This window comes from Panthera onca, chromosome D1, assembly GCF_046562875.1.
Source record: "Panthera onca isolate mPanOnc1 chromosome D1, mPanOnc1 haplotype 2, whole genome shotgun sequence".
Classification (NCBI taxonomy): Eukaryota; Metazoa; Chordata; class Mammalia; order Carnivora; family Felidae; genus Panthera; species Panthera onca.
This window is the reverse complement of record NC_138348.1, coordinates 100345000-100359330: the sequence shown is the minus strand read 5'-3', so window position 1 is coordinate 100359330 and position 14331 is coordinate 100345000. Positions and strand designations below refer to the sequence as shown.

The 14331-nt window shown below is 39.9% G+C and overlaps 1 protein-coding gene and 1 non-coding gene across 11 annotated transcripts in view; one reads left to right on the top strand and one right to left on the bottom strand.

The window, feature by feature from the left end:
• SIK3 (SIK family kinase 3) overlaps window positions 1-14331 on the bottom strand; it is a 241684-nt gene that overhangs the window by 203632 nt on the left and 23721 nt on the right. The gene's annotated exons all lie outside the window — the stretch shown is intronic.
• On the top strand, window positions 5064-5168 carry LOC132662605 (U6 spliceosomal RNA). Its single transcript, XR_009602627.1, has one exon. It is a non-coding gene; the product is annotated as a U6 spliceosomal RNA (small nuclear RNA).

The window sequence follows — 14331 nt, the reverse complement described above, 5'->3', positions numbered from 1 at the left end:
AATTAATTTTGTTCAAGTCCCACAGAAGAAGCGGAGGGACAGGATCAGGACACTACAGGTGAGCGCACAGAGAACAGGCTCCGTATCCTAACCGCAGCTGAAAGGATAAACTGGTTCAGGGAACAGCCTGCCAACTGTCACGTGCGCACGTCTTCGGATCCCTTCTCCTTTTCTAAAACTTGGCTGTGCATATAATATCCACCCGAGCAAGGATGAAGCTATGAATGCAAGTGTTCCCCTGCAGCAGTGCTGGTAAAAGGAAAAAATGAAGTAACAGTCCGTCGGTGGCCAAAAGGTGCACATCTGCATACCTGTGACCTGTCGGATGTGGTCATTGGGAAGAAAGAGATAAATATGCTGATGTAGAAAGGTTTCTCTAGTTTCCTAAATTTTCTTCTTTTATTTTCAGATCATTGGAGAGTCGCCTGCAAGCATAAAAAGGAATACAGAGAGATCCCACGTACCCTTGCCCTGGTTGCCCTCAATGGTGACTGCTTGCAAAACTACGGTTCAATACTGCAAGTTAATTTTTAATATAAAAACAAACATAGACTAATGTGCATATTACACGCACTCCCTTTTGTGTATTTTAAGTGACCATACAGTTTGTGCACGTTCAAGAAAAGATTATCATTTCACCACCTCTGGAAAGTGAGAAAGGTGCGAGAGGGAAAAAAGGCAGCACACTTTATGGACATTTACAATCGTTCTTAATTGCAAAGTGCAAATATTACTTTCAGGGCACAGGAAGTAAACAGGTGGCGGGATTCAATTTTGAAATAAGTGGGAGCACCTATTCTCTCGATCCAGGGGGTTTGGTGCGTGGAAGGAGAAGGGACGAAAACTGAAGACGCTCGCACCAAAGCCTCTATTTACTCAAGTCAGCAGAAAGGGGGATTCGTTCTGTCACAGACTACTCACTGCTGGGCTCTGTTCTAGGCACTGGAAAATCAAAATTTAACCAGACAGGGGCAGTCTCTGAACTCAGGAACTGAGAGGCCACTGAGAAAGGTGGACATTAACCAAAATGACACAATCATAATAATCGTTACAGTACAGCACAGTTTAGAACAAGGGCTCCGAGGCCTGACTGCCTGTGTGCAAATCCCAGCTCCACTGCCAAACAGTCACGTGACTTTGGACAAGTGACGTAACACTCTGCACTTCAGTTTCCTCACCTATAAAATGGGGACAATTATAGGTCCTATTTATTTACCCATCTAACCCATAGGGTTGCTATGAAGACTTAAAAAAAAAAAAGTCTGTATATATAAAGTGCCTAAAACAGTTCCCGGCACACAATAAACATCATGTGTTTGCTATTATCATTGTGGTTAGTCTCATCACTATTATTATTTCAGGGGGAGTCTATGCCTATCTTCAGGCAAATGGAAGGTCAGGAAAAGCTTCCTTGAGGAAGCGACATATAAATGAATTTCCAAAGATGAATAGGAGTGAAACAGCACAAAAGAAAAACTCTCTGGCACAGGGGAAAACATACACAAAGACCCTATGCTAAGAAGGAGTCTGGCACGTGAAGAATTTGACAAAAGGCCAATGAAGCTGGGAGCTGGGGCTCAGAGAGGAGAGAGGAGAGAGGAGAGAGGAGACAGGAGAGAGGAGAGAGGAGAGAGGAGACAGGAGAGAGGAGAGAGGAGAGAGGAGACAGGAGAGAGGAGAGAGGAGACAGGAGAGAGGAGAGAGGAGACAGGAGAGAGGAGACAGGAGAGAGGAGACAGGAGAGAGCAGACAGGAGAGAGGAGACAGGAGAGAGGTGAGAGGCTGGACAACCAGAAAGGGCATGTTAAACTTAGGAATTTTATCTTTATCTGAATAACAGAAGGTATTATAAAAGAAATTTGTTGGTTTTTCTTTTCTTCTCTTTTCTTTTTTCTTTTAAGATCACTTTACTGGACTATGGAGTCGTCTGTGATAGAGGGAGGTAAACATGAGCTTACCAAAAATGGGTAAAGATTTAGAAAGAACAGTCATTCTGGTGAAAGAGAAAAGAAATCAACTACAGACAAGAAGACTACTAAAGGGAATCACAAACACAGATGAGGGTAGAAGTCATGAATTAGCAGTAGAACAAATAAACACGATTCAATCATTTCTTCAGGCCCTAAAGCAGGAACCCAGAAAACGGGCAGTATTGTTAATCCACAGCTGGAGATGTGCGTGGCAGATGGGAGAGAAGAACAAAGGTGCAGGACTGAGGATACTTCTGACTCACTGAAAGTGACCAACTGTGTCCACGTGAACAAAAGGGATGCCAGGAAGAATGTCACGAATTTGGAGACCGGCAGGATTTAAGGGGCTGGAGGCCTCAGTGAAATCAGAGAATCGAGTTTAGCAAACGGCAGAACTAAAAAGACAGGAAATTGTGTCCAGAGAGCAAAATTTCCAAATATGTGATTTCAGAGGTGGAAGTCTGACCTGCTGCAGGAATAGATTGCTACAGACAAGCAGAGGAACAGATAGCCACAAACATCAAGCCAGAACGAGATTAGAATGTTGGACAAGCAATCAACATAAACATTAAAGAGACAAGAGATCATGGAAGGAGTAAAAGTAAACTACTTACAAAGATTAGGAATTAAATATCCAGTTACGTTTTTAAATACAATGCCATAAGGAATGTATTTTTAAGTATCCACAATAAAACAGGGATGCCTTGCTAATAACAAAGCTTCATCTATTCATTTAGCCAGAAAATTTTCAAAGATTCCCCGAAAACCATTCCCGAAAAAAAGCTCTCAGAAAGACAAAAAGGGAAGGAAACTTTCTCAACTTGATGACTATGTGTCACAACTCAAGGGCAAACATCATCAATAATGGTAAAAACTAAAGACATATACAACCCAACCCAAAACCTGGGAGAAAATCTTTACGAAACATCCATCTGACTTAAGGACAGGTATCCACAATACACTAAGAACTCTTAGAATGCAACAACAAAAAAACAAACAACGGAAGGCAATTAAAAAATGGGCAAAAGATCTGAACCTCACCAAAGAAGATACACACAAATAGCAAATGAGCATATGAAAAGATGCCCACCTCTTCTGTCACTGGGGGACTGCAAATTAAAAAAATGAAATACGGGCATATCCCTATTAGCACGGCAAAAATCCAAAACAATGAAAACACCGAACGCTGGCAAGGACGTACGGCAACAGGAACTCTCATTCATCGCTGGTGAGAATGCAAAACCGTACAACCACTTTGGAAAACCACTTTGGTGGTTTCTTACACAACTAAGCATCTACTCTTACCATATGATCCAATAATCACGCTCTTTATATTTACCCGAATGAGTTGAAAACCCAGGTCTACAGGAAAGCCCACACGTGAATGTTCAGAGTAGCTTTATTTACATTTGCCAAAACTTGGAAGCAACCAAGACGTCCTCCAGTAGGTAAATGGATAAACTAGGGTACATCCAGATAATAGGATAATATCCAGTGATAAAAAGGACAGCACTACCAAGTCTGCATTTTTTTGACATCTTCTTTTTTTCAGTTTTTATTGAAGTTCCAGTCAACATACAGTGTAATAGTCATCTCAGGCGTACACCGTAGTGATCCAACAATCGCAGACGAGACCCAGGACGCATCATGACAGCACACTCCTTAATCCCCACCACTATTTCACCCATCCCGCCCACCCACCTCCCTTCCAGTAACCAGCAATCTGTTCTCTATAGTTAAGAGTCTGTTTCTTGCTTTGCCACCCTCCCTCTTTCTTCTTCCCCTTTGTTTGTTTGTTTTGCTTCTTAAATTCCACATGAGTAAAATCGTATGGTAGTTGTCTTTCTCTGATTTATTTCACTTAGCATCATACTCGCTAGCTCCATCCATGCCATTGCAAACGGTAAGATGTCATTCTTTTTTTATGCCCGAGTAATATTCCATTGTGTGTGTGTGTGTGTGTGTGTGTGTGTGTGTGTGTGTGACCATCTGTGCACGTGTGTGTGCCACATCTTCTTTATCCATTTATCAGTCAATGGACACTTGGGCTGTTTGCATAATTTGACTATTGTAGATAGTGCTGCAATAAACATCAGGGTGCATGTATCCCTTTGAATTGATATTCTTCGGTAAACACCTAGTAGCACAATTGTTTAAATACGCATTTCAATAAGATCCCTCAGGTAACTTCTATGCATATAAAATTGAGAAGCACTATATTAGGTGGTATTATTATCATCATAACTATTCTTCAACGTTGTCACTAAAAAAAGAGCATAAACATTGGGAGAGTTCAAATTATTATTTGCTGATGATTATGGTTAGTCTACCTTTAAGAAGAGAGGGAGAATCAACTGTAAAAGGAAATTTTGAAACATTCTCTAAAGTGACAGTAATTAAAACGTGCAGTACACATACACGGATAAGTACTCTTTATCAAGAATATATGTTGAGAGGTGCCTGGTTAGCTCAGTCAGTGGAGCATGTGACTCTTGATCTCAGGGATGTGAGTTCAAGCCCCATGTCTGGTATAGCGATTACTTGCAAATAAAATCTTTTTAAATAAATTAAATAAATAAGAAAGGGTATATGTTAACAAGAGAATTTCAAATAAGTATATAAGTAACAAATTATTAGGACAACTGGCTACCAATATTTTTTTTGAAAATCCAGATCCTTATCTCACATTATACTGAAAATATATTCCAAGTGGATTAAAAACCTAAATATTAAAAATAAATTTACAAAGCACTAAGAGAAAATATGGGATATATTTTTTAAGTTTATTTATTTTGAGAGAGACAGAGAGAGAGTGCAAGTGGGGGAGGAGCAGAGAGAGGGGGACAGAGGGCCTAAGGCAGGCTCTACGCTGGGAGCAGACAGCCCGATACGGGGCTCAAACTCACAAACCATGAGATCATGACCTGAGCTGAAAGCAGACTCTTAACTGACTGAGCCACCCAGGAGCCCCTAGAGTATTTTTAATGTTCAAATAGGATACCATAAAACTCCTAAGTATACCTCTCCTGAGGATACTATAAAACCCAGAAGTCATACTGAAACTACAGTTTAAAAAAAAAACAAAACCTTTTAGTGCTCACCTCGGCAGCACATATACCAAAACTGAAACAATTCGGAGGATGAGCACGGCCCCTGCATGGGGGTGACACACAAATTCATGAAGCAATCTGCATTTTTTATAAAGACAGGTAATAATAAATAAATCTTTTAAATAACAAGAAAAAGCACAAAAGTTAAAAGTTAAGACAAATGCTATGAAAGAAAATACTGAGCAAAGCATTAATAACCTTATAGGACTTTTTTCTTTTTCTTTTTGTGTTTTGAGAGAGAGTGAGTGGTGAGGGGCAGAGGGAGAGAGAGGGAGAGAAAATCTTCAGCAGGCTCCAAGCTCAGCAAGAGCCCTACTCAGAGCTCGATCCCATGACCCTGGAATCGTGATCTGAGCCGAAATCGAGCGCTGGATGCTCAAACAACTGAGCCACCCACGTGCTCCACCTTATGACTTTTCAAAGGTCTGACGCATGAAGAAGAAAATAAATAATAATCTTTCAAAAAAAACTAAGAGAGGGGCGTCTGTGGGGCTCGATCCGTTAACCATCTGTCTGACTCTTGATTTTGGCTCAGGCCATGATCTCACGATTCACGGGATCGAGCCCCACATCGACAACGCAGAGCCTGCTTGGGACTGCCTCTCTCCCATGCTCTCTTACCCTCCCCAGCCCCTCAAAAAATAAACATTAAAAAGAAAAAGCTAACAGAAAACTGGAGGTGGGGAAATAAAATAGATTTTATAGACTCATATGTAAAAAGACTAAATTACAAAAGCTGCAATAGCACAAAATAAAATAAATCCCTAAAGGGGTGCCTGTGGCTCAGTCTGTTGAGTGCCCACTCTCGATTTCGGCTCAGGTCATGATCCCAGGGTTGTGGGATCGAGCTTCATGTTGGGCTCTGGGCTGAGTGTGGAACCTGCCTGGGACTCTCTCTTTCCCTCTGCCCCTCTCTTGTGCACTCTCTCTCATTCACTCAATCAATCGATCAGTCAGTCAATCAACATGCTTTAAAAATAAATAAAATAAACCCCTAAAATCTACCTATAAATATGTGCATGTGCACAGCCAAAGATACAAAACATATGCTAAACTGATCCTAGTGCTTATCTCTAGAGTGTAAAATCAGGAATGGAAAAAGCACTTTGCTTTTTTCTTTATAAATTGCTATAAACTGCACTCCAAACAAAGAACCTGCTCTTTTTTAAACTTACCTTCGTTCAATTATGAAAGGAAAAAGTAGTGAGTGATAGTCTTAGCTTAAAAGGCCAATATTTTCATAGGAATCACAAGCTTCCTGGTTTTCTCAATAAGTACTTAACTCCCTAAGCTTGTAACATTTGGAAAATATATTTTTGTTATCAAACGTTTCCTAAGAATCCTTGAAGTAAAACTATGCCAACTTCTCCTCCCCAAATGGACCACAATGTTCAATTTCCAGTGGCCCTCTGTTCAAAGCTACGTCCAACCTAATTTCAAAAGCAAAGTGTCTAAACCGGGCAAGAAATTTAGCAACGTAACACAGAATATCGAAATGGAAACCACATGTCCAAAATACGCCTAATAGTAACAGACAGCAACTGTTTAAGGGTAACTGCAAGTAACTCCATATTCGCTTCAGTTTCAATTCTGAATCATTTCTCGGTCACCAAACTAGGAAAAAAAAAAAAAATTGAGCCATTTGTCATCTCTGACTAAACACAGGCTTCAGCCCTCAAATCACTAAGGGTAGAGAAGTAAATGCCCTTGAGAAGACGGCCAGTGGAAGGGTTTTTCCAGAAAAAGTGGTTCACGTACACAGCAGGAAAATCTTGTACTGTAGGGACTCGGTTACCACCTTAATTCCCTCAACCAATTTGAAACTACTGGAAGTAAATGACTAAGAAGTAAAACATATGAGAAAAGATGAAAAAAACATTCCTACATATCGAAAGCACATGAAGTGGTTCAAGTTTGCTTTTTAGTTGCCTTTGTTAAAGTTAGAATATTAAATTATTTCACTCTGGATGAATCAGAAACTAGCTTCACTGGTTTCTTACAACGTATTTAAAATTTTCAGCTGCTATAATGAACCACGACTCAGAGGGTTTGGGGGGTTTTTTGTTTGTTTTTACTACTTATACTTAACAAAATGTATTATATGTGGGTCTCCCCAGTACTATTCTTCACATCACTGGACATGAATTTATTAAAGTCATAGAGTAAAACTGCCCGTCCTTGGAACAGAACACACTCTCCTTTCCCTAAAACTGTCACTCAAACACGTTTAAGCTAAAACCATCAGTAGCCATATCTCAGAAGATCTGAATGTAACTACAATGAAACCATAAGCGAGTGAGGGTGGCATTCCCCCACAAAGGCAAGAAGAGATTCATTATCTCCCACCACACAGGTAGCAGGCAAGGTCTCTCAGTTTCTAGAGCACCCCACTACTCAGGGCAGCATCACTGCTCAATCGAAATTCAGCTGTCCAGATACTTGCAACCAAAACAAACTGCGGCATCTAGTTTCTTTTTTTCAAAAGGTAAACGATCCCTCTGGCCTGATTTACTAATAAAGATGTGAGTAAAGAGAAATGACCAGGAGGCACCTGGGGGGCTCAATCAGTTAAGCGTCTGACTCTTGGTTTCGGCTCAGGTCGTGATCTCACGGTTTGTGAGTTCGAGCCCCACATTTGGGCTCTGTGCTGACAGCACGGAGCCTGCTTGGAATTCTCTGTCTCTCTCTGCCCCATTTTCTCTCCCTCTCTCTCTCTCTCTCTTCCTCTCTCAAAATAAATAAAGTTTAAAAAAAAAAAAAAAAAAAGCAAGCAAGAAAGAAATATTCAGGAGGACAGCATACCCAGATCTTAAATTCTTAAGGTTCTTAAGATTCCTCACCTTTTAAGAGAAAGGCCTTGTCAGTAATGTTAGAAATTGCACACTCAGTGTCTTGTATTCAGTCAAAACAAAAACAAAAACAAAAACACCTCTTCAGGTGCGCTGATAACTTTGCCAGTGAGCATGGTAACACGAAGGTCCAGGAAAAGTGTGCGATAAGAGTGCAGCGTTAAGGATTCACGGAAAGAGGGGCGCCTGGGTGGCTCAGTCGGTTGAGCTTCCGACGTTGGCTCAGGTCCTGGTCTCGTGGCTACTGAGTTTGCGTCCTGCGTCAGGCTCTGTGCTGACAGCTCGGAGCCTGAAGCCTGCTTCGGATTCTGTCTCCCTTTCTCTCTGCGCCTCCCCTGCTCATACTCTGTCTCAAACATAAATAAACGTTAAAAAAATTTTTTTTTAATTCACAGAGAAACAGGTCAAGAGAAAGACTCAAAACTAAGGTCAAAGTCCTTTATTATTTTTAATGTTGAAATCACCTCTGCACTGAGACGCAACCTTCCTCTTGTAATTTGTCAGTAACTACCAAAAACATTTTTTAAACAGCTCCGAGGGCTTGTTTTATCCAATTTATAACACACTTCATTATCATCAGAGAGAGACCAAAAATCATAGACCCCAATGCCTTTGTAATTATCTCTTGAAGTATTTTAAATGGAAACAGCATACTATTTATTGTGTCCTGATCTTAACTTCTTTTTCTTCACTCTTGAAGAAATTTAGCTACCAGGTATTTTACCCTCAGTAGTAGTTCAGTATTTAACAATAGCTTACATTTCTTTTTACTGATAAACACTGTCACAAATTAGGATTAACAATATGATTGAGGAAGTTCTCACAATGAACTTTATGATCATTAGCTACAACCCACATTTTCTACCAACAACAGCCCCTTCAGAAAAAAAGGTCACCTTAAAATAGAACTTAAGTTCTTTCCACAGAAAAGGATGGGTAATTAGTAACTAAACAGCTTACAAATTGAGTTCCTTGGAAGCACTCAAACTATTATGAAGTAACGTATCTGAACTGCATTTGACTTTTAATGGCTAGAAATCTTGTTCTAGAGAAAATTCAAAAATCGATCCCACAGAAAATAAATTATTACCTGACATAAAAATGAAATATGGTTTGACTTCTTGCCTTGCTCTGACAAATGACTTTATTACTTTAAAAAATGAAAAGATAGGATAAGGACTAAATTCCAAAAACACAACTCATAAAAGAACAAATGGATCAACTGGAATTCAAAATAAAAACTCTTGCTTTTAAAAGACACTGTTGGGGTGCCTGGGTGGCTCTGTCAGTTGACTGCGAAGCCCACATTGGGCTTGTGGCTGTCAGCATAGAGCCCACTTTGGACCCTCTGTCCCCCTCTCTCTCTGCCCCTCCCCTACTCACACTCTCTCACTCTCAAAAATAAATAAAGCATTTCAGAAATAAATACAAGACACTGTTGAGGGGATGGAAAGATAAGCCACAGAATGGAAGAAAATCTTTGCAAAGCATGTATCTGATAAATGATGTGTGTCCAGAACAAAGAATTCTCAAAACTCAACATTAAAAAAACAAACAACCCAATTTTTAAAAACAGGCAAAAGATTTGAACTAGTGGGGCACCTGTGTGGCTCAGTCAGTTAAGTGTCCGACTCTTAATTTTGGCTCAGCTCATGCTCTCGTGGTTCGTGGGTTCAAGTCCCATGTCAGGCTCTGTACTGGCAGCATGGAGCCTACTTAGGATTCTCTCTGTCCCTCTCCCTCTGCCCTTCCCGCTTGCTCGCTCGCTCTCAAAAAATAAATAAATAAGCTTAAAAAAAACAAAAGATTTGAACAAGCACTTCACCAAAGATACACAGCTGACAAGCACATGAAAAGATGTCAATATCCTTAGTCATTGGGAAAATGTAAATTTAAAGCACAAGACAGCATATACAGCTATGAGAATGGCTAACATTTTCTCATCCTAGCACTGGTGAGGATTTGGAGCAACTAGGACCCTCAGATACTGCCAGACAGAACGTAACTTATACAGCCACTTTGGAAGATAATTTGGCAGTTTCTTAAAATGCTAAACACACACCTATCATATGGTTATGGTCATATAACATGGTTATATGACCCAGTGGTCCTGCTCCAAGGTGTTTACCCAAGAGAAATGAAAACCTAAGTCTACCCAAAGTTCCACATCAAGTTTCCAGCAGCTTTATTCATAATGGCCAAAAACTAGAAACAATTCAGGTGTTCATCAACAGAAAAATACATAACCTAATCCTCTTATGCCCACACAATGTAACACTACTCAGATACACCACTCAGCAATGAAAAGTAACAAACTACCATACAGATGTACAGACAACAACAGTGAATGAATCTTTTTTTTTTTTTTTTTAATTTACATCGAAATTAGCATATAGTGCAACAATGATTTTGGGAGTAGAGTCCTTAATGCCCCTTACCCATTTAGCCCATCCCCCCTCCCCACTCCCTTCAGCAACCCTCAGTTTGTTCTCCATATTTATGAGTCTCTTCTGTTTTGTCCCCCTCCCTGGTTTTATATTATTTTTGTTTCCCTTCCCTTATGTTCATCTATTTTGTCTCTTAAAGTCCTCATATGAGTGAAGTCATAGGATTTTTATCTTTCTCTAATTTCCCTTAGCATAATACCCTCCAGTTCCATCCACGTAGTTGCAAATGGCAAGATTTCATCCTTTTTGATTGCTGAGTAATACTCCATTGTGTGTGTGTGTGTGTGTGTGTATATATATATATATACACCACATCTTCTTTATCCATTCATTCCTCCATCGATGGACATTTGGGCTCTTTCCATCCTTTGGCTATTGTTGATAGTGCTGCTACAAACATGGGGGTGCATGTGTCCCTTCGAAACAGCACACCTGTATCCCTTGGATAAATGCTTAGTAGTGCAATTTCTGGGTCTTGGATAGTTCTATTTTTAATTTTTTGAGGAACCTCCATACTGTTTTCCAGGGTGGCTGCACCAGCTTGCATTCCCACCACCAGTGCAAAAGAGATCCTCTTTCTCCGCGTCCTCGCCAACATCTGTTGTTGCCTGAGTTGTTAATGTTAGCCATTCTGACAGGTGTGAGGTGATATCTCATTGTGGTTTTGATTTGTATTTCCCTGATGATGAGTGATGCGGAGCATTTTTTCACATGTCGGTTGGCCATCTGGATGTCTTCTTTGGAGAAGTGTCTATTCATGTCTTTTGCCCATTTCTTCACTGGATTATTTGGTTTTTGGGTGTTGAGTTTGATAAGTTCTTTATATATTTTGGATACTAACCCTTTATCTAATATGTGCAGTGAATGAATCTTAAACACAGGATGCTGATATGTCCTGGTTAAAGTCACTTACATGAAATTCCAGAATAGGCAAAGACAACCTATGCTGACAGCAAATTAGGGGTTTTCTGGGGTTAGAGGAGGTGGGAATGAATGCAAAGGGCACTAAAAGAACTTTTGGGGATAACGGAGAACTTCTACATGTTGATGGTGTGGTCATTACATGGCTGGCCAAAGGCAAACTGAATACTTAAAATGGTTCAATTCCCTTGTATGCAAATTATGTCTTAACCAAGTTGATTACAAATATTAAAACATTATTTCGGGGGGAAAAATCCGTGAAATACACTGTTTCTTAAGATGTTTATAGTACCTTCTGGTAGATTAGTTTCAAATCTTTGATACTCTTACAAAGAATCTCAAAAAAGGCTGGGATTATTATCCCATTTTATAAACTACAGGGTGGAGGGGAAGCAGGCTATACAGTAGAAGCAATTAGAAGCATGAGTTCAGAGCAGAACATTACACAGAGCAGATTTATCAATGGCAATCAAACTACCACCTGACAAACTGGCAGGACGGGATAAATGAAGTGCTGGGTCTTGATCTGCTGGAAAAAACTGGCTGAACCACATAAAAAAATAAAGAGCCAAAAAATATATAAATTCCCAGGAAGAAGGTAGTTAAGAAAAGGCAGGAAATGCCTAAAGTCAACATTACCTATATGTACCACACATCTCAAATTAAAAAATTTCTAACATGACTGGCTTTAGTCATATGGAAAACAATTACTTTAATACAAGTAAAGCACACAGAAGGAGCTCAGAACCCAATATATCAGATCTGAACCCAGATCTGTTGTTGACTCACTCACACTTTATGAAGGTCACTAACTCTGAGGGCCTCAATGTCCCTCCCTTTTTAAAAATAAAAATATTAATTCTGGTCCCTGAATGGCCCTTTGGGGCACTACAAAAATAGAGAACTTTTGTGAAAAAGAATTTTTAAATTATACAGTCAAGTTATATTCTCTGTGCAAAAGCATGTGACTTGGAATACACTACATTATCATCAAATCAAATAATTTTAACCTTAAGAGTTAAAAATGGCTCCCCAGCCCACAAATGGCTCCAAATAGCCTATAAGACCAAGTCCATATGCCTCAGCTAAAAAATCATGTCCTTTATGAACCCACCCCATCCCATTTATCTAAAATATACCAAGCCAGGGGTGCCTGGCTGCCTCAGTCAGTAGAACATGTGACTCTTGATCTTGGGGTTGTAAGTTCGAGCCCCACATTGGGTGTAGAAATTTATCTAAAAAATAAAAATAACGGTGCCTGGGTGCTCAGTCGGTTAAGCATATGACTTCAGCTCTGGTCGTGATCTCGTGGTTCGTGGGTTCAAGCCCCACATCAGGCCCTGTGCTGACAGCTAAGAGCCTGGAGCCCATTTTGGATTCTTTGTCTCCCTCTCTCTCTGTCTCTCCCCAGCTTGTTCTCTCGCTCTCTCGCTCTCTCTCTCTCTCTCTCTTTCTCTCTCTCTCTCTCAAAAATAAATAAATAAACTTAAAAAAAAATAAATAAATAATATAATAAAATAAAATAAGGGACACCTGGCTGGCTCAGTCACAAAAGCATGTGACTCTTGATCTCAAGGTTATGAGATCCCACAATGGGAGTAGACATTGCTTAAAGAAATAAATATTTTTCAAATTAATTAATTAATTAATTAAATATACCAATCCAAATTCATCTACTCTCCCCAAACATAATATGTTCCTTCCTTGGACATGCTGCCTCCATACTCCTGGAGGCAATCCAACTCTTACACTTTGTTTAAAGGTGATCCCAAAGTCCAGTGGCCTAATACAAACTTTGCTCGTCCTTTAAAAAAAAAAAAAAAAATTGCTTATCCTTAATCCAGTGTTCGTTTCCATGCTCTGAATTTCCAGTGCCCACTCAGCACTATAAAATACAGCATTCGATTTTACTCCACATTTTCCTATTCTCTAATTAGATTTTGCTTTTGGAGCCTTATATGTATCTTCCCCTATAAAAAGCGATGAGCCTCATGGACAGAATGGCCTCTGTCGTAACACACCACACTTGCCACTCTCTCAGTGGTGCTGCATTACAGACGGGCTCACATGTGAGAGGGCAGAAATCTGCACTGCACCCCATTTGGGCAGCACTGGCAGGAATCTGGGGAGTCCAGCTGGAAGAAGGCAGAGGGGTGTGTCTGATGCTTCTACCTCTAAATTGCTAGGTGTTTTGGTTTTTTGTGGAGTTCTTTTTTCTTTGTTTTTATTATGGAAACTCTTAAGTAGAGAGAAACAGGATAATGATCCTGCTGGACCCATCAGCTAGCCACAACAATTATAAATAAAAGGTCACTGGAATCTAGACTCCTGACCACTTCTTCCTCTCCCCAGCAGACCCCAGATATTATATTATTATCTCATCCTTTTGTACTTCCATATATATTTCTAAAAGGGGAGTGTGGGGAATAAGTTTAGGAATTCCCTGAGCTTGCACCCATGGGGAGAACCACGATAAAACCACGATAATCCTCATCTCACCTGAAAAGATCATAATTCCTTGACATCAAATATCCGGTCAGTGTTCAAATCTCCCTATTGTCACGTGATTCTTTTATCAGCGGTTTGTTCAAGTCAGGAACCACGATTACTTCAAGAGTAAAAGTGTTTCCTTTTCTCCAGCTCCATGGTCCTTCAATTTAATACACTCATCTTCTTCATTTTCAGGTGTAGGCAGACGAGCATTTCCCTTTCCCAGTACCCTCTGCTCTCCCGCTCTATAAGAAAATATTCCTTCTCAAAAAAAAAAAAAGAAAGAAAATATTCCTTCTCATTCCCAGCACTGAAGTGCCATTACCTCAGCGCTTTTGACACATTCAGAAAAAAGCATTTAATTCAGTGGTCCAGCCTCCTTCCTTCACAGTTACGTTGCCATATTTCACTTACTACTCAGGAAGTTTTGAGCTCTAATATCATATAAATGTAAGTTTTGTAGGCCCCCATTAAAAGATTACTTTCCATTCCTATTAATCTTTTGGAGGAGCTCAATTTTAAATTTTAAGTTACTACATGGTCA